Source organism: Arachis ipaensis, chromosome B10 (assembly GCF_059453495.1).
Source record: "Arachis ipaensis isolate K30076 ecotype BB chromosome B10, ASM5945349v1, whole genome shotgun sequence".
In the NCBI taxonomy this organism is placed as follows: domain Eukaryota; kingdom Viridiplantae; phylum Streptophyta; class Magnoliopsida; order Fabales; family Fabaceae; genus Arachis; species Arachis ipaensis.
This window is the reverse complement of record NC_142435.1, coordinates 93,169,079-93,191,509: the sequence shown is the minus strand read 5'-3', so window position 1 is coordinate 93,191,509 and position 22,431 is coordinate 93,169,079. Positions and strand designations below refer to the sequence as shown.

At 39.5% G+C, this 22,431-nt stretch overlaps 1 non-coding gene and 1 pseudogene across 1 annotated transcript; one reads left to right on the top strand and one right to left on the bottom strand.

The window, feature by feature from the left end:
• Positions 1 to 10,994: 10,994 nt before the first annotated feature.
• On the top strand, positions 10,995 to 11,102 carry LOC148580897 (small nucleolar RNA R71). The gene has a single exon (XR_015896291.1). It is a non-coding gene; the product is annotated as a small nucleolar RNA R71 (small nucleolar RNA).
• Positions 11,103 to 16,113: 5,011 nt separating this feature from the next.
• LOC107620658 (uncharacterized) lies at positions 16,114 to 17,336 on the bottom strand (annotated as a pseudogene).
• Positions 17,337 to 22,431: the final 5,095 nt, after the last annotated feature.

The window sequence follows — 22,431 nt, the reverse complement described above, 5'->3', positions numbered from 1 at the left end:
TCCCCTTTGATTTTCGAAAATTTTGGTTTGGTTTTCTAAAAATTTTAAGTTTGGTGTTCTTCCTTCATGTTCTTGTGTTCTTGTGAGTCTTCAAAGTGTTCTTGAGTTTTCTTGTGTCTTGATCTTAAAATTTTTAAGTTTGGTGTTCCTTGGTGTTTTCCCTCCAAAATTTTCAAAAACAAGGAGCATTAGATCTAAAAATTTTAAATCTTGTACTATCTTATTGTTTTTCTCTCTCCTCACTAAATTCAAAAATATCTTTTCAAAATATCTTTTCTAACTTCCTATCTTTTCAAAATTTGTTTCAACTAACTAACCAACTTTTTGTTTGTTTCTTAACTTTTTCAAAACTACCTAACTAACTCTCTCTCTCTCAAAATTTTCGAAAATATCTCCCCTCTTTTTCAAAAATTTCTGTTTTTTTTTAACTAATTATTTTTAATTTTTTTTACGAAAAAAAAATAAAAAAATAAAAAAAAAATAATTTTCAAAATTCAAATTCTTTTTAGTTATTTTATTTTATTTAAGTATTTACTTCTTATAAAATAAAATAAATAAAAAGATAAATCAGTCCAAGTTATATCCATAGATCCATCATGGACATAAGTGGAAATGAACAGTCCAGGAGGACTCTGGGGTCATATTCTAACCCCTCTACTGCTTCATATGGGAGTAGCATATGCATACCCTCCATTGGAATTAGTAGTTTTGAGTTGAATCCTCAGCTCATTATCATGGTGCAGCAAAGTTGTCAGTATTCCGGTCTTCCACAGGAAGAACCTACAGAGTTTCTGGCACAATTTTTACAAATTGCTGACACAGTACATGATAAGGAAATAGATCAGGATGTCTACAGACTATTACTGTTTCCATTTGCTGTAAAAGATCAAGCCAAGAGGTGGTTAAATAACCAACCAAAGGCCAGCATAAGAACATGGAAACAGCTGACAGAAAAATTCCTGAATCAATATTTCCCTCCAAAAAGGATGACACAGCTAAGGCTGGACATCCAAGGCTTTAAACAAGGAGATAATGAATCTCTTTATGATGCCTGGGAGAGATACAGAGAGATGCTACGAAAATGCCCCTCTGAAATGTTTTCAGAGTGGGTTCAGTTAGACATCTTCTACTATGGGCTTGCAGAAGGAGCTCAGATGTCTTTAGATTACTCAGCTGGTGGATCTATCCATATGAGAAAGACAATCGAAGAGGCTCAAGAGCTCATTGATACAGTTGCCAGGAATCAGCATCTGTATCTAAGCAGCAACCCTTCCATGAATGAAGAGGTTAAAACAGTAACTGCTGAATTCAGTACTGTAAAACAAGCTGCTGAATTCAATCAGCAATTAGATTTTCTAACAAAGCAGCTAGCTGAATTCAAAGACAGGTTACAGGAGACAAGGATAGATAATATACATATGGAAGAACAGTTTAAGCAAACAAAGCAGCAGCTATCAAAGCAAATAGCAGAAGAATGCCAAGCAGTTCAATTAAGAAGTGGGAAAACATTAAATACTCCACCTCAAGGCATCAAAAATTCAAGAAATAAGCAACCCACCAAAGATTCCCCTGAGGACAGTAAGAGCCCAGGGAAAAATAATTCTGGCACTAAAACGCCAGAAAATGGGTGGAAGGCTGGCGCTGAACGCCCAGACCATGCCCAAAACTGGCGTTCAGCGCCAGAAACAAGGCAGGATTGGCATTCAACGCCAGAAATGGGCAAGAATCTGGCGTTGAACGCCCAACAGGGGCACATTTCTGGCGTTCAGGCGCCAGGAACAGACAGTGAGCTGGTGTCTAATGTCACTCCAGCTTCTGACTCTGGCATTCAATTGCCAGTGAGGGATCAGACACACACAAGTGCTGACAACAACCCCTCTAAAAAGGCTTCTTTAACCACTAAGGTTGAGGAATATAAAGCCAAGATACCTTATCCTCAAAAACTCCGGAAAGAGGAGCAGGATAAGCAATTTGCTCGCTTTGCAGATTATCTAAGGACTCTTGAAATAAAGATTCCATTTGCAGAGGCACTTGAGCAAATACCTTCTTATGCCAAGTTCATGAAAGAGATCTTGAGTCATAAAAAGGAGTGGAGAGAAACAGAAAGAGTTCTCCTCACTGAAGAATGCAGTGCAGTCATTCTGAAAAGCTTTCCTGAAAAGCTTAAAGACCCTGGGAGTTTTCTGATACCATGCATATTAGAAGGTGATTGCACCAAGACAGCTTTATGCGATCTTGGGGCAAGCATCAACCTGATACCTGCATCCACTATCAGGAAGCTTGGCTTAACTGAAGAAGTTAAACCAACTCGGATATGTCTCCAACTTGCTGATGGTTCCACTAAATACCCATCAGGCGTGATTGAGGACATGATTGTCAGAGTTGGGCCATTCGCCTTTCCCACTAACTTTGTTGTGCTGGAAATGGAGGAGCACAAGAGTGCTACTCTCATTCTAGGAAGACCCTTCCTAGCAACTGGACGATCCCTCATTGACGTCCAGCAGGGGGAAATAACCCTGAGAGTCAACGATGACGAGTTCAAGTTGAACGCTGTCAAAGCCATGCAGCATCCAGACACATCAACAGACTGCATGAAAGTTGACCTTATTGACTCTTTGGTAGAAGAGATCAACATGGCTGAGAGTCTCGAATCAGAGTTGGAAAACATCTTTAAAGATGTTCAGCCTGATTTGGAGGATTCAGGGGACGTGAAAGAGCCTCTGAACTTTCTTCTGAAAGAGGAAAAACCTCCTAAACCAGAGCTCAAGCCACTGCCACCATCCTTGAAATATGCATTTCTAGGAGAAGGTGACACTTTTCCAGTGATCATAAGCTCTGCTTTAAATTCACAGGAAGAGGAAGCACCTATTCAAGTGCTAAGGACACACAAGACAGCTCTTGGGTGGTCCATAGGTGACCTTAAGGGCATAAGCCCAGCTAGATGCATGCACAAAATCCTACTGGAGGATAATGCCAAACCAGTGGTTCAACCACAGAGGCGGCTAAATCCAGCCATGAAGGAAGTGGTGCAGAAAGAGGTCACCAAATTACTAGAGGCTGGGATTATTTATCCCATTTCTGATAGCCCCTGGGTGAGCCCTGTTCAAGTCGTCCCAAAAAAGGGAGGCATGACAGTGATTCATAATGAAAAAAATGAACTGGTTCCTACAAGAACAGTTACAGGGTGGCGCATGTGTATTGACTACAGAAGGCTCAATACAGCCACCAGAAAGGATCATTTTCCTTTACCATTCATAGACCAGATGCTAGAGAGACTAGCAGGTCATGATTATTACTGCTTTTTGGATGGCTACTCAGGCTATAACCAGATTGCAGTAGATCCCCAGGATCAAGAGAAAACAGCATTCACATGTCCATCCGGAGTGTTTGCTTATAGAAGGATGCCCTTTGGGCTATGCAATGCACCTACAACCTTCCAGAGATGCATGCTCTCTATTTTCTCTGATATGGTGGAAAAATTTCTGGAAGTCTTCATGGATGACTTCTCAGTATATGGAGACTCATTCAGCTCCTGTCTTGATCACCTGAAACTTGTTCTGAAAAGATGCCAAGAAACCAACCTAGTTTTAAACTGGGAAAAGTGTCACTTCATGGTGACTGAAGGAATTGTTCTTGGGCATAAAATCTCAAACAAGGGAATAGAGGTAGATCAAGCAAAAATAGAGGTAATTGAAAAATTACCACCACCTGCCAATGTTAAGGCAATCAGAAGCTTCCTGGGGCATGCAGGATTCTATAGGAGGTTTATAAAGGATTTTTCAAAAATTGCAAAACCCCTAAGCAATCTGCTAGCTGCTGACACGCCATTTGTGTTTGACACAGCATGCCTACAGGCGTTTGAAATGCTGAAAGCTAAGCTGGTCACAGCACCAGTCATTTCTGCACCAGACTGGACATTGCCATTTGAGTTAATGTGTGATGCCAGTGATCATGCCATTGGTGTAGTACTGGGACAGAGGCATGACAAGCTTCTGCATGTCATTTATTATGCCAGTCACGTTTTAAATGATGCCCAGAAAAATTACACAACCACAGAAAAGGAATTACTTGCAGTGGTTTACGCCATTGACAAGTTCAGATCCTACTTAGTAGGATCAAAGGTGATTGTGTACACTGACCATGCTGCTCTTAAGTATCTACTCACAAAGCAGGATTCAAAACCCAGGCTCATCAGATGGGTATTGCTTCTGCAAGAGTTTGATATAGAAATAAGAGACAGAAAAGGGACAGAGAACCAAGTAGCTGATCATCTGTCCCGGATAGAGCTAGTGGAAGGGACGTCCCTCCCCTTCCTTGAGATCTCTGAGACATTCCCTGATGAGCATCTATTTGCCATTCAGGAAGCACCATGGTTTGCCGATATTGCAAACTATAAAGCTGCAAGGTTCATACCCAAGGAGTACAATAGAATACAAAAAAAGAAAATAATTACTGATGCAAAGTACTACTTGTGGGATGAGCCCTATCTCTTTAAGAGATGTGCAGACGGAATTATCCGTAGGTGTGTCCCCAGAGAGGAAGCACAGAGAATCTTATGGCATTGCCATGGATCTCAATATGGAGGTCATTTCGGAGGTGAGCGAACAGCCACCAAGGTCCTCCAATGTGTCTTCTATTGGCCCACACTCTATAAAGATTCCCGAGAGTTTGTACGTAATTGTGACAGTTGCCAAAGAGCTGGTAATCTGCCTCATGGTTACGCCATGCCTCAACAAGGAATCTTGGAAATAGAGTTGTTTGATGTATGGGGAATTGACTTCATGGGACCTTTCCCACCATCATACTCAAACACTTATATTCTGGTGGCAGTTGACTATGTATCAAAATGGGTTGAGGCTATTGCCACACCCACCAATGATACTAAAACAGTGCTGAAGTTCCTCCAGAAACATATCTTTAGCAGGTTTGGTGTCCCTAGAGTGTTAATCAGTGATGTGGGCACTCACTTCTGCAATAAACAGCTTTACTCTGCCATGGTTCGGTATGGAATTCGCCACAAGGTGGCCACTCCATATCATCCACAAACCAATGGGCAGGCTGAAGTCTCTAACAGAGAATTAAAGAGAATCCTGGAACGGACAGTAAATACCCGTAGAAAGGATTGGGCAAGGAGCTTGGATGATGCTCTGTGGGCTTACAGAACAGCATTCAAGACCCCTATAGGGACCTCTCCATACCAACTCGTGTATGGTAAGGCATGCCACTTGCCCGTGGAACTGGAACATAAGGCCTACTGGGCAACCAGATTCCTAAACTTAGATGCCAAATTAGCAGGAGAAAAACGATTGCTCCAGCTAAATGAGCTAGAAGAATTCAGATTCACAGCTTTCGAAAATGCCAAGCTTTATAAAGAAAAATAAAAAAAATGGCATGACAGAAAGCTGTCATCTAGAATCTTTGAACCAGGACAGAAGGTCCTGTTGTTTAACTCTAGACTCAGGCTATTCCCCGGGAAACTGAAATCCCGGTGGAGGGGACCATACGTGATTACAAGTGTGTCACCATATGGTTATGTGGAGCTTCAAGATATTGATTCTGATAAGAAGTTCATTGTCAATGGACAGAGAATCAAGCATTATCTTGAAGGCAACACTGAGCAAGAATGCTCAAGGCTGAAGCTAGATTGAAAGCTCAGCAAAGTCCAGCTAAAGACAATAAAGAAGCGCTTGCTGGGAGGCAACCCAGCCATGGGGCAACAATCCTCTAAGCATTTTGCCCTATTTTTATTTTTATTTGTTTATATAAAGTTCACTGACACTAAGGTAAAGAATCATTTGCATAAGTTTACAAGGTTACAGAAGGAATCTACACACAAAACAGAGATAGGGAGCTTACTGGCAAGAAAACGCCAGTGAAGGCCATTTTGGGCGTTCAGCGCCCAAAATGGGCATCCAGTGGGCGCTGAACGCCAGTAAGGATGGCTATCTGGCGTTCAACGCCAGAAAAGGGCAACAACTGTGCGTTGAACGCCCATGATAGCAGCATTTGGGCATTGAACGCCCAAAACAGGCAGTGTTTGGGCGTTCAAACGCCAGGATGGTGGGGAGGAGCTCTCCTTCTACCCATCTCCTTCTTTTTCTTTTGCTTGAGGACAAGCAAAGCTCTAAGTTTGGTGTGCTTATCCGTGATCACTAAGATCATGGCCCCTAAAGGAAAACAACCCACTCCAAGAGGAGCAAGGGCGTGATTTAAAGGAACTGAAGCGCCAGAAATTCTCTCTTGAAGGACCAAGCACCTCACAGACTAGAGGAACATCCACTTCCCAAACCTCAAGGTTGTTGAGTTCCAATCTTAGCCTTAACTCTGTGATAACTATTCTTATTTTAATTTTACCTTAGGAGTCATATAGTAGTAATTAGTCTATTTTGATTTTATCTCCAATTAAGCTATAGTTTATTTTTCTCATCATCAGCAAACATGAATAAAATAGTAGATCTTTTAAATAAGAAGCAATAAAATTTCGAGTTTTAATAAGAGAAATTCTAATTAGTTAAATGTGGTGGCAATGCTTTCTGTCTTCTGAATGAATGCTTGAACAGTGCATATATCTTTTGAATTTGTTGTTTAAGACTGTTAAATATGTTGGCTCTTGAAAGAATGATGAACATGAGACATGTTATTGAGAATCTGAAAAATCATAAAAATGATTCTTGAAGCAAGAAAAAGCAGCAAAGAACAAAGCTTGCAGAAAAAAAAATATCCAAAAAAAAAACTAAAAAAAAAAAAAAAGAGAGAGAAAGAAAAAAGAGAAAGCAAGCAGAAAAAGCCAAAGCCCTTAAAACCAAAAGGCAAGGGTAATAAAAAGGATCCCAAGGCTTTGAGCATCAGTGGATAGGAGGGCCAAAAAGGAATAAAATCCTGGCCTAAACGGCTAAATCAAGCTGTCCCTAACCATGTGCTTGTGGCGTAAAGGTGTCAAGTGAAAACTTGAGACTGAGCGGTTAAAGTCAAGGTCCAAAGCAAAAAGAAGAGTGTGCTTAAGAACTCTGGACACCTCTAATTGGGGACTTTAGCAAAGCTGAGTCACAATCTGAAAAGGTTCACCCAGTTATGTGTCTGTGGCATTTATGTATCCGGTAGTAATACTGGAAAACAAAGTGCTTAGGGCCACGGCCATGACTCATAAAGAAGCTGTGTTCAAGAATCATCACACTGAACTAAGAGAATCAATAACACTATCTGAATTCTGAGTTCATATAGATGCCAATCACTCTGAGCTTCAATGGATAAAGTGAGATGCCAAAACTGTTCAGAAGCAAAAAGCTACTAGTCCCGCTCATCTAATTAGGATCTGAGCTTCAATCAAAAACTCTTAGATATTATTGCTTTTCAACCTATTAGTCTTCTATTTTATTTGTCTAGTTGCTTGAGGACAAGCAATAGTTTAAGTTTGGTGTTGTGATGAGCGGATATTTTATACGCTTTTTGGGGATAATTTCATATAGTTTTGAGTATGTTTTAGTTAGTTTTTAATTTATTTCCAGTAATTTTTAGGAAAAAATCATGTTTCTGGACTTTACTATGAGTTGTGTGTTTTTCTGTAATTTCAGGTATTTTTCTGGCTGAAATTGAAGGAGCTGAGCAAAAATCTGATTCAGGCTGAAAAAGGACTGCTGATGCTGTTGGATTCTGACCTCCCTGCACTCAAAGTGGATTTTCTGGAGCTACAGAACTCGAAATGGCGTGCTTCCAATTGCGTTGGAAAGTAGACATCCAGGGCTTTCCAGCAATATATAATAGTCCATACTTTGCACAAGAATTGACGATGTAAACTGGCGTTCAACGCCAGCCTTCTGCCCAAATCTGGCGTCCAGCGCCAGAAAAGGATCAAAAACTGGAGTTGAACGCCCAAACTGGCACAAAAACTGGCGTTCAACTCCACAAATGGCCTCTGCACGTGAATTGCTTAAAGTCTCAGTCCCAGCACACACCAAGTGGGCCCCAGCACACCAAGTGGGCCCCAGAAGTAGATCTCTGCATCATCCATCATAGTCCACTCATATTTTGTAACCCTAGGCTACTGGTTTAGTATTTAAACAACTTTTAGAGACTTATTTTGTATCTCATGACATTTCAGATCTAAACTTTGTATTCTCTGACGGCATGAGTCTCTAAACCCCATTGTTGGGGGTGAGGAGCTCTGCTGTGTCTCGATGAATTAATGCAAGTATTTCTGTTTTCCATTCAAACACGCTTGTTCCTATCTAAGATGTTCATTCGCGCTTAACTGTGATGAAGGTGATGATCCGTGACACTCATCACCTTCCTCAAACCATGAACGTGTGCCTGACAACCACCTCCGTTCTATATTCGACTGAATGAATATCTCTTAGATTCCTTAATCAGAATCTCCGTGGTATAAGCTAGAACTGATGGCGGCATTCATGAGAATCCAGAAAGTCTAAACCTTGTCTGTGGTATTCCGAGTAGGATTCAAGGATTGAATGACTGTGACGAGCTTCAAACTCCTGAAGGCTGGGCGTTAGTGACAGATGCAAAAGGATAGTAAATCCTATTCCAACCGGATCGAGAACCAACCGGTGATTAGCCGTGCTGTGACAGAGCGCGTGAGCGTAGTTTTCACTGGAAGGATGGAAGGTAGCCATTGACAACGGTGATCCACCAACACACAGCTTGCCATAGGAGGACGTGCGTGCGTGAATCAGAAGACAGAGGAAAGCAGAGATTCAGAAGACAAAGCATCTCCAAAACTCCAACATATTCTCCATTATTGCACAACAAGTAACTTTTAATTTATGCTCTACTGGTTACTCACAATTAAATTGATAAACATAATTGATTTCCTGACTAAGATTTACAAGATAACCATAGATTGCTTCAAACCAACAATCTCCGTGGGATTCGACCCTTACTCACGTAAGGTATTACTTGGACGACCCAGTGCACTTGCTGGTTAGTGGTACGCGTTGTGAAAAGTGTGATTCACAATTCGTGCTACCAGCGTTCAGCGCCAGCTCTTCTCCAGGGTACAAGTCTGGCGTTCAAACGCCCAGATGCTGCCCATTTTGGGCGTTCAGCACCAGAACCATGCTCTGTTCTGGCGTTGAACGCCAGCCAGATGCTTCTTACTGGCGTTTAAACGCCAGTAAGGTCTTCCTCCAGGGTGTGATTTTTCTTCTGCTGTTTTTGATTCCATTTTCAATTTTTATATTTATTTTATGACTCCACATGATCATGAACCTAATAAAACATGAAAGAACAAGAAAAATAAAATTAGATAAATAAAAATTGGGTTGCCTCCCAACAAGCACTTCTTTAATGTCAATAGCTTGACAGTGGGCTCTCATGGAGCCTCACAGATGTTCAGAGCTTTGTTGAGACTTCCCAATACAAAACTTAGAGTTTGGTTGTGGCCTCCCAACACCAAACTTAGAGTTTGAATGTGGGGGCTCTGGTTGACTCTGTTTTGAGAGAAGCTTACTGTGCCTCTTTTCCATGTTTACAGAAGGGTAACCTTGAGTTGTAAACACAAGGGAGTCCTCATTCAATTGAAGGACTAATTCACCTCTGTCAACATCAATCACAGCTCTTGCTGTGGCTAGGAAAGGTCTTCCAAGGATGATGGATTCATCCTCATCCTTCCCAGTATCAAGGATTATGAAATCAGCAGGGATGTAAAGGCCTTCAACCTTTACTAACACGTCCTCTACTTGTCCATAAGCCTGCTTTCTTGAATTGTCTGCCATCTCTAATGAGATTTTAGTAGCTTGCACCCCAAAGATTCCCAGTTTCTCTATTACAGAGAGGGGCATGAGGTTTATCCCTGAACCAAGGTCACACAGAGCCTTTTCAAAGATCATGGTGCCTATGGTACAAGGTACTAGGAACTTTCCAGGATCCTATTTCTTCTGAGGCAATCTCAGTTGATCCAGATCACTTAGTTCATTGATGAACAAGGGAGATTCATCTTCCCAAGTTTCAATACCAAATAATTTGGCATTCAGCTTCATGATTGCACCAAGGTACTTGGCAGCTTGCTCCTTAGTAACATCCTCATTCTCTTCAGAAGAGGAATACTCATCAGAGCTCATGAATGGCATAAGGAGGTTCAATGGAATCTCTATGGTCTCTAGTTGAGCCTCAGATTCCTTTGGTTCCTCAGAGGGAAACTCCTTATTGATCACTGGACGTCCCAGGAGGTCTTCCTCCTTGGGATTCACATCCTCCTCCTCTTTTGTGGTTTCGGCCATGATGGTCATTTCAATGGCCTTGCACTCTCCTTTTGGATTTTCTTCTGTATTGCTTGGGAGAGTACTAGGAGGGATTTCAGTGATCCTTTTACTCAGCTGGCCCACTTGTGCCTCCAACTTTCTAATGGAGGACCTTATTTCATTCATGAAACTTACAGTGGCCTTAGATAGATCAGAGACTAAGTTTGCTAAATTAGAGGTATTTTGTTCAGAGTTCTCTGTCTGTTGCTGAGTGGATGATGGAAAAGGTTTACTATTGTCAAACCTATTTTCTCCACCATTATTAAAGCCTTGTTGAGGCTTTTGTTGATCCTTCCATGAGAGATTTGGGTGATTTCTCCATGAGGGGTTATAGGTGTTTCCATAAGGTTCACCCATGTAATTCACCTCTGCTATTGCAGGGTTTTCAGGATCATAAGCTTCTTCTTCAGAAGATGCCTCTTGAGTACTGTTGGATGCAGCTTGCATTCCATTCAGACTCTGAGAAATCATATTGACTTGCTGAGTCAATATTTTATTCTGAGCCAATATGGCATTCAGAGTATCAATTTCAAGAACTCCCTTCTTCATAGGCGTCCCATTACTCATAGGATTCCTCTCAGAAGTGTACATGAACTGGTTATTAGCAACCATGTCAATGAGTTCTTGAGCTTCTACAGGCGTTTTCTTTAAGTGAATGGATCCACCTGCAGAGGTATCCAATGACATTTTAGCTAATTCAGACAGACCATCATAGAATATGTCCAGGATGGTCCATTCTGAAAGCATGTCAGAAGGACACTTTTTGGTCAGTTCTTTGTATATCTCCCAAGCTTCATAGAGGGATTCACCTTCTTTCTGTCTGAAGGTCTGAACATCCACTCTAAGCTTACTCAGCTTTTGAGGAGGAAAGAACTTGGCTAAGATGAATAAATAAATAGAAGGAGATAAGAGAGAGATAGAATTTTCGAAAATAATTTTTGAAAAAGAGTTAGTGATTTTCAAAAATAGTTTTTGAAAAAGGTTAGTAATTTTCGAGAATTAAAATAAAAAATTAAAATAATTAGTCAATTAAAAAGAAATTTTGAAAAAGAGGGAAGATATTTTCGAAAATTAGAGAGAGAGAGAGAGAGAGAGAGAGTTAGTTAGGTAGTTTTGAAAAAGATAAGAAACAAACAAAAAGTTAGTTAGTTAGTTGAAACAAATTTTGAAAATCAATTTTTGAAAAGATAAGAAGATAAGAAGTTAGAAAAGATATTTTAAAATCAAATTTTTGAAAAAAGATAAGATTAGGAGATATTTTTGAAAAGATATGATTGAAATTTGTTTTGAAAAAGATTTGATTTTTAAAATCAAAATTAATGACTTGATTCACAAGAAATCACAAGATATGATTCTAGAACTCAAAGTTTGAATCTTTCTTAACAAGCAAGTAACAAACTTGAAATTTTTGAATCAAAACATTCATTGATGATGTTATTTTCAAAAATTAGGAGATAAAGATAAGAAAAAGATTTTTGAAAAATATTTTTAAAATTTTCGAAAATAAATAAGAAAAATGAAAAAGATTTGATTTTTGAAAAAGATTTTGAAAAAGATAAGATTTTTAAATTGAAAATTTGATTTGACTCATAAAAACAACTAGATTTTAAAAAGTTTTGAAAAAGTCAACTCAAATTTTCAAAATTTATGAGTGAAAAAGGGAAAGATATATTTTTTTTTTTGATTTTTGAATTTTTAATGATGAGAGGGAAAAACATGAAAAAGACTCAATGCATGAAAATTTTGGATCAAAACAATGAATGCATGCAAGAATGCTATGAATGTCAAGATGAACACCAAGAACCTTTTGAATGTCAAGATGAACATCAAGAACTTATTTTTGAAAAATTTTTAATGCAAAGAAAACGTGCAAGACACCAAACTTAAAAATTTTTCATGTATAGACACTATGAATGCAAGAATGCATATGAAAAACAAGAAAAGACACAAAATATGAAAACATCAAGATCAAACAAGAAGACTTACCAAGAATAACTTGAAGATCATGAAGAACACTATGAATGTATGAATTTTTCGAAAAATGCAAGATGAATATGCAATTGACACCAAACTTTCAACTTGACTCAAGACTCAAACAAGAAACATGAAATATTTTTGATTTTTATGAATTTTTTTATTTTTTTGGATTTTTGTATATTTTTTTCGAAAAAAACATATAGGAAAAAGAAAATAAGGATTTAAAAATTTTTTAATATGAATTCCAGGAATCTTGTATTCTTAGTCTAAAGCTCCAATCCGAGGGTTAGGCATGGCTTAATAGCCAGCCAAGCTTTAGTATGTAACTCAGACATGCCACGGCTGACATTCCAATTAACTTACCTCTATGCTGATGGTTGGAAGCCCCTATCCAAAAGAATTAGACATGGCTTTACAGCTAGCCAGGCTTCAACATGCTTCATGAAACTCTAGAATTCATTCTTAAAAATTCTGAAGAAAAATATATTTTTGAAAAGATTTATTTATTTTTTTTTTCGAAAACAGATGAGAAATTTTTGAAAGTTTTTTTGAAAAATTTTTTGAAAAATTTTTGGAAATAAAACAAAAAGAAAATTACCTAATCTGAGCAACAAGATGAACTGTCAGTTGTCCAAACTCGAACAATCCCCGGCAATGGCGACAAAAACTTGGTGCACGAAATTGTGATCTCAGGCAACGGCGCTAAAAACTCTGTACGCACGTCTTAATAAATCATTTTTCATTCACAACTTCGATACAACTAACCAGCAAGTGCATTGGGTCGTCCAAGTAATAAACCTTACGTGAGTAAGGGTCGATCCCACGGAGATTGTTGGTATGAAGCAAGCTATGGTCACCTTGTAAATCTCAGTCAGGCGGATATAAAATAGTTATGGAGTTTTCGAACATAAATAATAAATAGATAGAAAATAAGGATAGAAACACTTATGTATATCATTGGTAAGAATTTCAGATAAGTGTATAGAGATGCTTTGGTTCCTCTGAACCTCTGCTTTCCTGCTGTCTTCATCCAATCAGTCTTACTCCTTTCCATGGTTGGCTTTATGTAAGGACATCACCGTTGTCAATGGGTACTTTTTATCCTCTCTGGAAAATGGTCCGATGTGCTGTCAGTGCATGGCTAATCGTCTGGAGGCATCACCCTTGTCAATGGCTGCATCCCATCCTCTTGTGAAAATGGTCCAAATGCTCTGTCACAGCATGGCTAATCATCTGAGGTTCTCGATCATACTGGAATAGGATTCACCCTCCTTTTGCGTCTGTCACTACACCCAGGACTCGCGAGTTTGAAGTTCGTCACAGTCATTCAATCCCAGAGTCCTACTCGGAATACCACATACAAGGTTTAGACTTTCCGGACTCTCATGAATGCCGCCATCAATCTAGCTTATACCACGAAGATTCTGATTAAGAGATCCAAGAGATACTCATTCAATCTATGGTGGAACGGAAGTGGTTGTCAGGCACGCGTTCGTGGGGGAATGATAATGATTGTCACGTTCATCACATTCAGGTTGAAGTGCGAATGAATATCTTAGAAGCGGAATAAGTTGAATTGAATAGAAAAACAGTAGTACTTTGAATTAATCTTTGAGGAACAACAGAGCTCCACACCTTAATCTATGGAGTGCAGAAACTCTACCGTATGAAAATACATAAGTGATAATGGTTCAGGCATGGCCGAATGGCCAGCCCCCATGAAAGTCTAAGATAGCATAAAACTGATCAAAGATGTCTAATACAATAGTAAAAGGTCCTATTTATACTAAACTAGTTACTAGGGTTTACAGAAGTAAGTAATTGATGCATAAATCCACTTCCGGAGCCCACTTGGTGTGTGCTTGGGCTGAGCTTGAATGTTACACGTGTAGAGGTCAATCTTGGAGTTGAACGCCAGTTTGTAACGTATTTCTGGCGTTTAACTCTGGCTTGTGACGTGTTTCTGGCGTTTAACTCCAGACAGCAGCGTAGAACTGGCGTTCAACGCCCTTTTACGTCGTCTAAACTCGGCCAAAGTATGGACTATTATATACTTCTAGAAAGCCCTGGATGTCTACTTTCCAACGCAATTGGAAGCGCACCATTTTGATTTCTGTAGCTCCAAAAAATCCACTTTGAGTGCAGGGAGGTCAGAATCCAACAGCATCAGCAGTCCTTCTTCAACCTCTGAATCTGATTTTTGCTCAAGTCCCTCAATTTCAGCCAGAAAATACCTGAAATCACAGAAAAACACACAAACTCATAGTAAAGTCCAGAAATGTGAATTTAACATAAAAACTAATGAAAACATCCCTAAAAGTAACCAGATTCTACTAAAAACATACTAAAAACAATGCCAAAAAGCGTATAAATTATCCGCTCATCAGGAGCCTAGCGATTAGATAACTTTGTCATGGCTTCTAGTCTGCTTTGCTGAACCGGGGGTAAAATTCCTTGATAAGTGCTCAACTTCAGTTTGTTATCGACCATGCTCTTCATGATTATTCTTCTCACCTCTTCAGCCAAAGTCAAAATCGGCTTGGTCCTTTCATGATTTATTTTAGCATTGAATGATTCGCAGGCATTGTTGCAAATGTTGTCATTCTTGGGATCCTCACTGAAGTACGCCTTAGTCCAAGCTTCCTTCGGCCACTTTTCAAGATACTGCCAAGCCTGCTCGTTGATGACCTTTACTCTCTTCATGTTCCTCTCGAACTCATTACGTGTTCTTGATCTAGCACACTCCCAGACCAGGTCTTTCAACTATGTGCTACCCCATTGTTTTGAAAAATTCTGCCACAAATACCACACACAGAATCTGTGCTGGGCCATGGGCATGACTTCCTTCACTGCTGGGATTAGTCCCTGACAGATACAGAGAAACCCGAAAAGAGTGTTAATCAAATGAATCCCTCAAAGTTGATCATTAAATCAATTTAGTCCTACAAGTATATCTCATTAAATCAAACAAAACCCAAAACTATGAATACGAGTATGAAAATTGTCCTCACCTTCTGCATGTCTGAAATGATGCACAACTTGTTATCATTGTAGTTGCCAAGGTCTGGCTGCAACAGGTCCAGAAACCATTTCCAGTTGTCTTTATTTTTCACATCGACAATTGCATTGGCATCCTGAGCACACGCCGTCAATATTTTTCCACCGTGCAAGGTCTTAAGAAAAGCCCCATCCAATCCAATCATTGGTCTACACCCAACCTTAAAACCTTTTTTACACGCATCAAGACACACATAAAACCTCTCAAATTGAGGAGGACCTCTGGCATCGGGATTACACCAACTTAAACTGTAGACCCCGGATTACTTGTAAGCAACTCATTAGCATTGTCCCAGATTAACCCATACAGGGCAACTTCATCCCCCTCTACCACTTTCCTAGCACCTTTCAATGCTCTAGTGATGCAGGTGCTGTTGAGGTTTACATTACACTTCCTCACAAACCACTCATACACTTCACGATGTCTCATTGTAGGGTGCTTCCTAAGTTTTGGTATAAGTTTGCTTAGTGTCCACTGTTGGGTCGCTGCCCTATTTTTTCGCCTTCTAGGATAGATATGGTTGTCAACGAGGGTTTTAATCTGCAAGAACCCGTCTTGTTTACTACGTGCACAATATACTACCTAAGGACAACCCTCAGCCTTACACACAGTCCTAACCCGAACATTGTCATTCTTTGTAAACAATATATTTCTACCTAACTGGATTGTATAGTCCCTACTTGCATGCATAAAATGTTCCTTTGATTTGAATATCATACTAACCTCAAATTTGAGGTCCCCGAACTTTGTCTTGTCATTATACTGAGGATATACGGTTGGTGATTCCTCATCAGAGTCCAGTTCCAGGCCTGAGTCCTCCGAGTGTCATGAGTTGAGATCCGAATCACTATCTTCAAGGAGATTATCTTCTAGGTCTGCCAAATGGAAACCACAAAGTAATTACTCATGTGACCAAAATTAAATCAACAACTACAAACCAATTGAGTTAGCCAAATACCTGAGTCACTTTCATCCTCATCCTCAGAAGCTTCATAGTTTGAATCGTCAGTCTCTATTTCTTTCTCTGCTAATATGGTCTTAGCAGGCTTGTGCTTCTCTGTCACCTCACTTTTTTTGTTCAGCCTTGTAGAGTTCACACCATCATCATTTTCACTGCTAGATTCATCATCTCCTAGTACCTTTGGAGGTTTGTAAAGGCTGTCCTCAGCACTCTCATAGGAGTCATGAGAGTCACTATCTTCAACCTCTAATGTCTTCACAGGCCTTCTTGCTCTTGTGGTGGTAGTGACCTTGGTCTTTCCTTTGGTCTGAGATGGAGCAGGGGTAGGTTTGGTAGGCTGACTATAGGGTTTTTTATGCTGTGATGGAGTTTGCACAGGGTGATGTGACTTTTTGGTGGGCTGAGATGATGGTCTAGTGGGCTTAGATGATGGTGTATTGGGCTTAGATGATGGACCCGTGGGTTTGATAGATGGTCCAGTGGGCTTAGTGGGCTCCTTAGTGGGCTGAATTGGTTGCTTAGTAGGCTTGGTATGCAGTTTACTAGGCTGACTTGGTTCCTTTGTAGGTTGGGTAGAAAATTTCGTGGACTGAGAAGGCAACTTTAAAGGCTGAGATAATCTGCTACCATCAGCTGATGCCTTCATGGATTCAGAGCATGCTTTTTGGTGGGATGGTAACTTAGTGGGTTGAGAGTGATGTCTCTTGGTTTGGGTTGGCTTAATTTTTGGCACATCTTCTTCCTACTCATCAACCATACATGGCTCTGAAACACCATGCTCAAAATACAGGTTGATCAAGTTGAAGTTCCTCCTGCAATCCTTCACCATTGCAATCAAATTATGATCTGTGGCCAGTCTCCTCAACCCATATTCAAGGGGAACTCCTAGAGATTTCCACCAACACTCCCTAGCCTCAGCATATCCCAGTTCCACATAGTATCCCTTCACAAAGAACACGTCAAGTGTGTCAGCTTCAACTCCCATTAACACCTCTGTGTGATCCGGCTCATAGTACAGATTTCTACCCTCATCCTTTTTAAACTTCCCACCATGGTGAAATATAAACGTCATAGGAGGACCCTCCATCTACAAGTGCAAAAATAAATAAATGTAGTTAACAACAAAATTTGAATCAACTACATCCTTACACCTGCATGTCAACACATAGCAAACAACATAATCATAACCATCGCAAACCCTCCATTCCCCAGAAAAAACCCACCGCATAACGACCAAGAAACCCCTAACGGCAAATGCATATAGAACATGTTCTTTCTAATCCGAACCCTAGTGACACTAGATGGTTCTTAGAACTAACTCAAGCTAAACCAACGAACACCAACATTGCAAAATCAACAGAAACTGTCAAAAAAATTAAATCTTACCCTATGGCAGTTACTGTTCCTTCCTACAACAGCGAAACTCCTCCGCGAGCTCCTCTAACTATCCAACGTAGTAGAGCCAACTCCTCTACAAGCCTCGACACGCACAGGAATCATCAATAACGCTACGAGGTTCTGATCAAAGGATCTTTGGGCAGAGTACCAGAGTAGAGAGAAGATGAGGGGTTTTGGAGCAAAAGTTGAAGAGGGTTGTTATGAGAGGAGAGAAGGGAAGAACGTTTGAATATCCCACTCTGGACCATAAACGACGTCGTTCTGTTGATTTGGGAGTGGAGGAATGAAACTACGTCGTTTTAGAGTTTACCATGCTGGCACTTAACATTCCAGCTCAGCAAACGTTTGCCACATCACCAACTGAGATGACGGAAGGACAAACTCGATCAATGTGAGTAACTTTTGGAGACGATTTTGATTAATTTTATTTTTCGGGGACTAAAATGGAGATCGGGATATCTTTCAGAGACAATTTTGACTATTAACTCAGAATTTTATCTTATAGAAAAGAATTACTTCGTTGTAAGCATAGCTCCAAACCAATAAATAACTCTCTCATCAAATTTAATTTGGTTTTGTCACAAGTACAAACCCCAATAAAAATTAACCGAAGTATTTAGACCTCGGGTCATCTCATAAGGAATTGCAATGAAGTGGTCAATTATTGGCTATGAAGGTACAAGGGGTTTGATTTATAAGAGGGGCAAGAAAAGTAAATCAATCAAGTAATTAAAAAAAGCAAGGTAAAGAACTCTTGGCTAAGACATAGGTAATTGAGATCACCATCCTTGTCAATAAATCAAATATTGATAATTATGAGGAACCGAGCTCATTAGGTCTACTCAATAAAGCCTTAAGTAGGTAATGTTTACTCCTAGGCTTGGAGTACGTCAAATGGCTTGATCAACATCAATCCATAAGTCCCAACCTAGCTACTAATTAACTTAATAGTAGGCTAGAGTCAATGGTTATCAAATTGATCCCCAAGGATTCTAGAATCACCAATTCAATGAAGCCCAATGACTCAAGATCACTCAATCCCCTTAGCTTAGGCCAAGGGTCAAGAGAACTACTCAAAAACTATAGGAAACATTCTATCAAACACCTAATGTACAATAAAAGTAAACATCACAAAATGCAAGAATTAAGGAAACCCATAACTAACATAAGCAAGAAATCAACAATAGCAATGAAGATAAACATAAAAGAGACATGGAAACATAAAATTGCATTAAAAGGAAATTGAGATCCAACAATTGTTCATTAACATAAAAGAGAGTAAAATAAGAAATTAACACTACAACTAAGAGAAATAAGATGTAGAAACAAGAAATTGTAAGAGAAACAAGATGAAATCAAGTAATTAATTCAAGATCCAAGACAATCTAACCTAATCCCAACCTAATTCTAGAGAGAAGAGGGAGCTTCTCTCTCTAGAAAACTAACTAAAGGCTCATGTCGAATAACTAAAGGGTGGATTCCATTGGTTTTGACAGTGTCACAAATTCTCAAAAACACAGAGAGGTGTTGGTTTGGATCTTCAACAACATTTCCTCTATATTGACAATTGTTCTGAACCAGGGTAATCAATTGAGGCTTGAGTTCGAAGTTATTGGCATGGACATTGGGTGTTAGAATGCTACTCCCACAATTCCTTGGATTGGGGATAGTGTAGGAGGCTACTCCCATCAGGTAGATTTGGGACATTCCTTTCCATCTCTTGATCCTCTTCTTCTGATTCTGCTTCTCCTACAACTCCCTTTCCCCTTGCTTCTCTTATTCTTCTCAAGAGTGTTCTCTCCGGTTCAGAATCAAAGGAGGTGGACTCACCTCTTCTTCCTCCTTGACATACAAACAAAACCAGAAACCAAAATGAAACACTCTACTGCTAGAGTGAGGTTAATGTTAGCTTAAACAAAAACTCAAACAGTTAGAATGCTAAACAAAAATAATGAAAAAGTGCTTAATCTAGATTATCACCCTACTTAATCATTGTCAATCTAAATCAATCCCCGGCAACGGCGCCAAAAACTTGATGAGGGAAAAACGATTCCACACAAACTCACCGGCAAGTGTACCAGGTCGCATCAAGTAGTAATAACTCACAAGAGTGAGGTCGATCCCACAGGGATTGATGGATTGAGCAACTTTAGTTAGGTGATGAATTTAGTTAAGCGAATAGTTGATGATTTGAGTGAAACTTGATTAACAGAAGTAAAAGTGCAAGAAACTAAAAGGGAGAGGGTAAATTGATAGAAACTTAAAGTATAAAAGAAGTAAATTACAGAAAGTTAAAGTGCAAGAAAGTAAAAGAGCTGAAACTTAAATTGCAAGAAATGTAAATAACTGAAACTTAAAGTGCAAGAAATTTAAAGTTGCTGAATCTAAATTAACAGGAAACTTAAATTGCAATGAAGAATAAAGAGATTTGGGTGTTGGGATTCAAATTGAACTAGAAAATGTAAATTAAAGTAAATCAGAAAGCTATGAGATGAAGAGATTCAGATCTAGATCTCAGTAGCAAAACAGAAATGGAAAATTACTTGAAGAAACAAAACAACAAGAAAACTTAGATCAATTATGAAATCTTAAAGAGAAATTGACAATTTCAGCAAAGTAACAAAATCAGAAAGAAAGTCTAAAGCTCAATTGTTCTCTTGTCAAAACAGAAAGGAAGAAGTTGCAGAAGAACTAAACTGAAAACCGAAAAGAGTATTTAGATCCAATTTCCAATTCTTAGAACTATATAGAAGAACAATAAAAGATGATTGATGAGCGGATAATTTATACGCTTTTTGGCATTGTTTTTAGTATGTTTTTAGTAGGATCTAGTTACTTTTAGGGATGTTTTCATTAGTTTTTATGTTAAATTCACATTTCTGGACTTTACTATGAGTTTGTGTGTTTTTCTGTGATTTCAGGTATTTTCTGGCTGAAATTGAGGGACTTGAGCAAAAATCAGATTCAGAGGTTGAAGAAGGACTGCTGATGCTGTTGGATTCTGACCTCCCTGCACTCAAAGTGGATTTTCTGGAGCTACAGAACTCGAAATGGCGCGCTTCCAATTGTGTTGGCAAGTAGACATCCAGGGCTTTCCAGCAATATATAATAGTCTATACTTTGGCCAAGAATTGACGATGTAAACTGGCGTTCAACGCCAGCCTTCTGCCCAAATCTGGCGTCCAGCGCCAGAAAAGGATCCAAAACCAGAGTTGAACGCCCAAACTGGCACAGAAACTGGCGTTCAACTCCACAAATGGCCTCTGCACGTGGAACACTTAAGTTCAGCCCAAACACACACCAAGTGGGCCCAGGAAGTGGATTTATGCATCAATTACTCACTCATGTAAACCCTAGTGACTAGTTTATTATAAATAGGACCTCTTACTATTGTATTAAACGTCTTTTTGACCATCTTTGGATCCTGGATTGTATTTTGATCCTGTGATCACGTTTTGGGGGCTGGCCATCTCGGCCATGCCTGAACCTTCACTTATGTATTTTCATACGGTAGAGTTTCTACACTCCATAGATTAAGGTGTGGAGCTCTGCTGTTCCTCAAAGATTAATGCAAAGTACTACTGTTTTCTATTCAATTCTTCTTATTTCGCTTCTAAGATATCCATTCGCACCCAAGAACGTGATGAAGGTGATGATTATGTGTGACGCTCATCACCATCCCCCCTTATGAACGCGTGCCTGACAAACACTTCCGTTCTACATGAAATAAGCTAGAATGAATATCTCTTAGATCTCCTAACAGGAATCTTCGTGGCGTAAGCTAGAATGATGGCGGCATTCATGAGAATCCGGAAGGTCTAAACCTTGTCTGTGGTATTCTGAGTAGGATTCAATGATTGAATGACTGTGACGAGCTTCAAACTCGCGAGTGCTGGGCGTTAGTGACAGACGCAAAAGGAGGGTGAATCCTATTCCAGCATGATCGAGAACCGACAGATGAATAGCCGTGCCGTGACAGGGTGCGTGAGCATATTATTCACTGAGAGGAGGGGATGTAGCCACTGACAACGGTGATGCCCTTGCATAAAGCCAGCCATGGAAAGGAGTAAGACCGATTGGATGAAGATAGCAGGAAAGCAGAGGTTCAGGGGAACGAAAGCATCTCCATTCGCTTATCTGAAATTCCTACCAATGATTTACATAAGTATCTCTATCCCTATTTTATTATATAATATTCGAAAACACCATTATCACTTTATATCTGCCTGACTGAGATTTACAAGGTGACCATAGCTTGCTTCATACCAACAATCTCCGTGGGATTCGACCCTTACTCACGTAAGGTATTACTTGGACGACCCAGTGCACTTGCTGGTTAGTTGTATCGAAGTTGTGACAATTATGAATTAAGATCAGAGCACCAAGCTTTGGAGCCATTACCAGGATTTGTTCGAGCCTGGAGATGACAATTTCGTGCACCAAGTTTTTGGCGCCGTTGCCGGGGATTGTTTGAGTTTTCGGCAAGCTTTTGGTCCGGTAACATCAGTGCCAGATTCCCTTTTGATCCGGCAACAGCACCAAGTTTTTGGCGCCGTTGCCGGGGATTGTTTGAGTTTGGACAACTGACGGTTCATCTTGTTGCTCAGATTAGGTAATTTTCTTTTTATTTTATTTTCAAAAATTTTTCAAAAATATTTCTAAAATTTTCTCATCTGTTTTCGAAAATAATAAAAATGTTTTCAAAAAAAAAATTTTTTTTTTATTCAAAATTTTTAAAGAATGAATTCTAGTGTTTCATGAAGCTTGTAAAGCCTGGCTGGCTG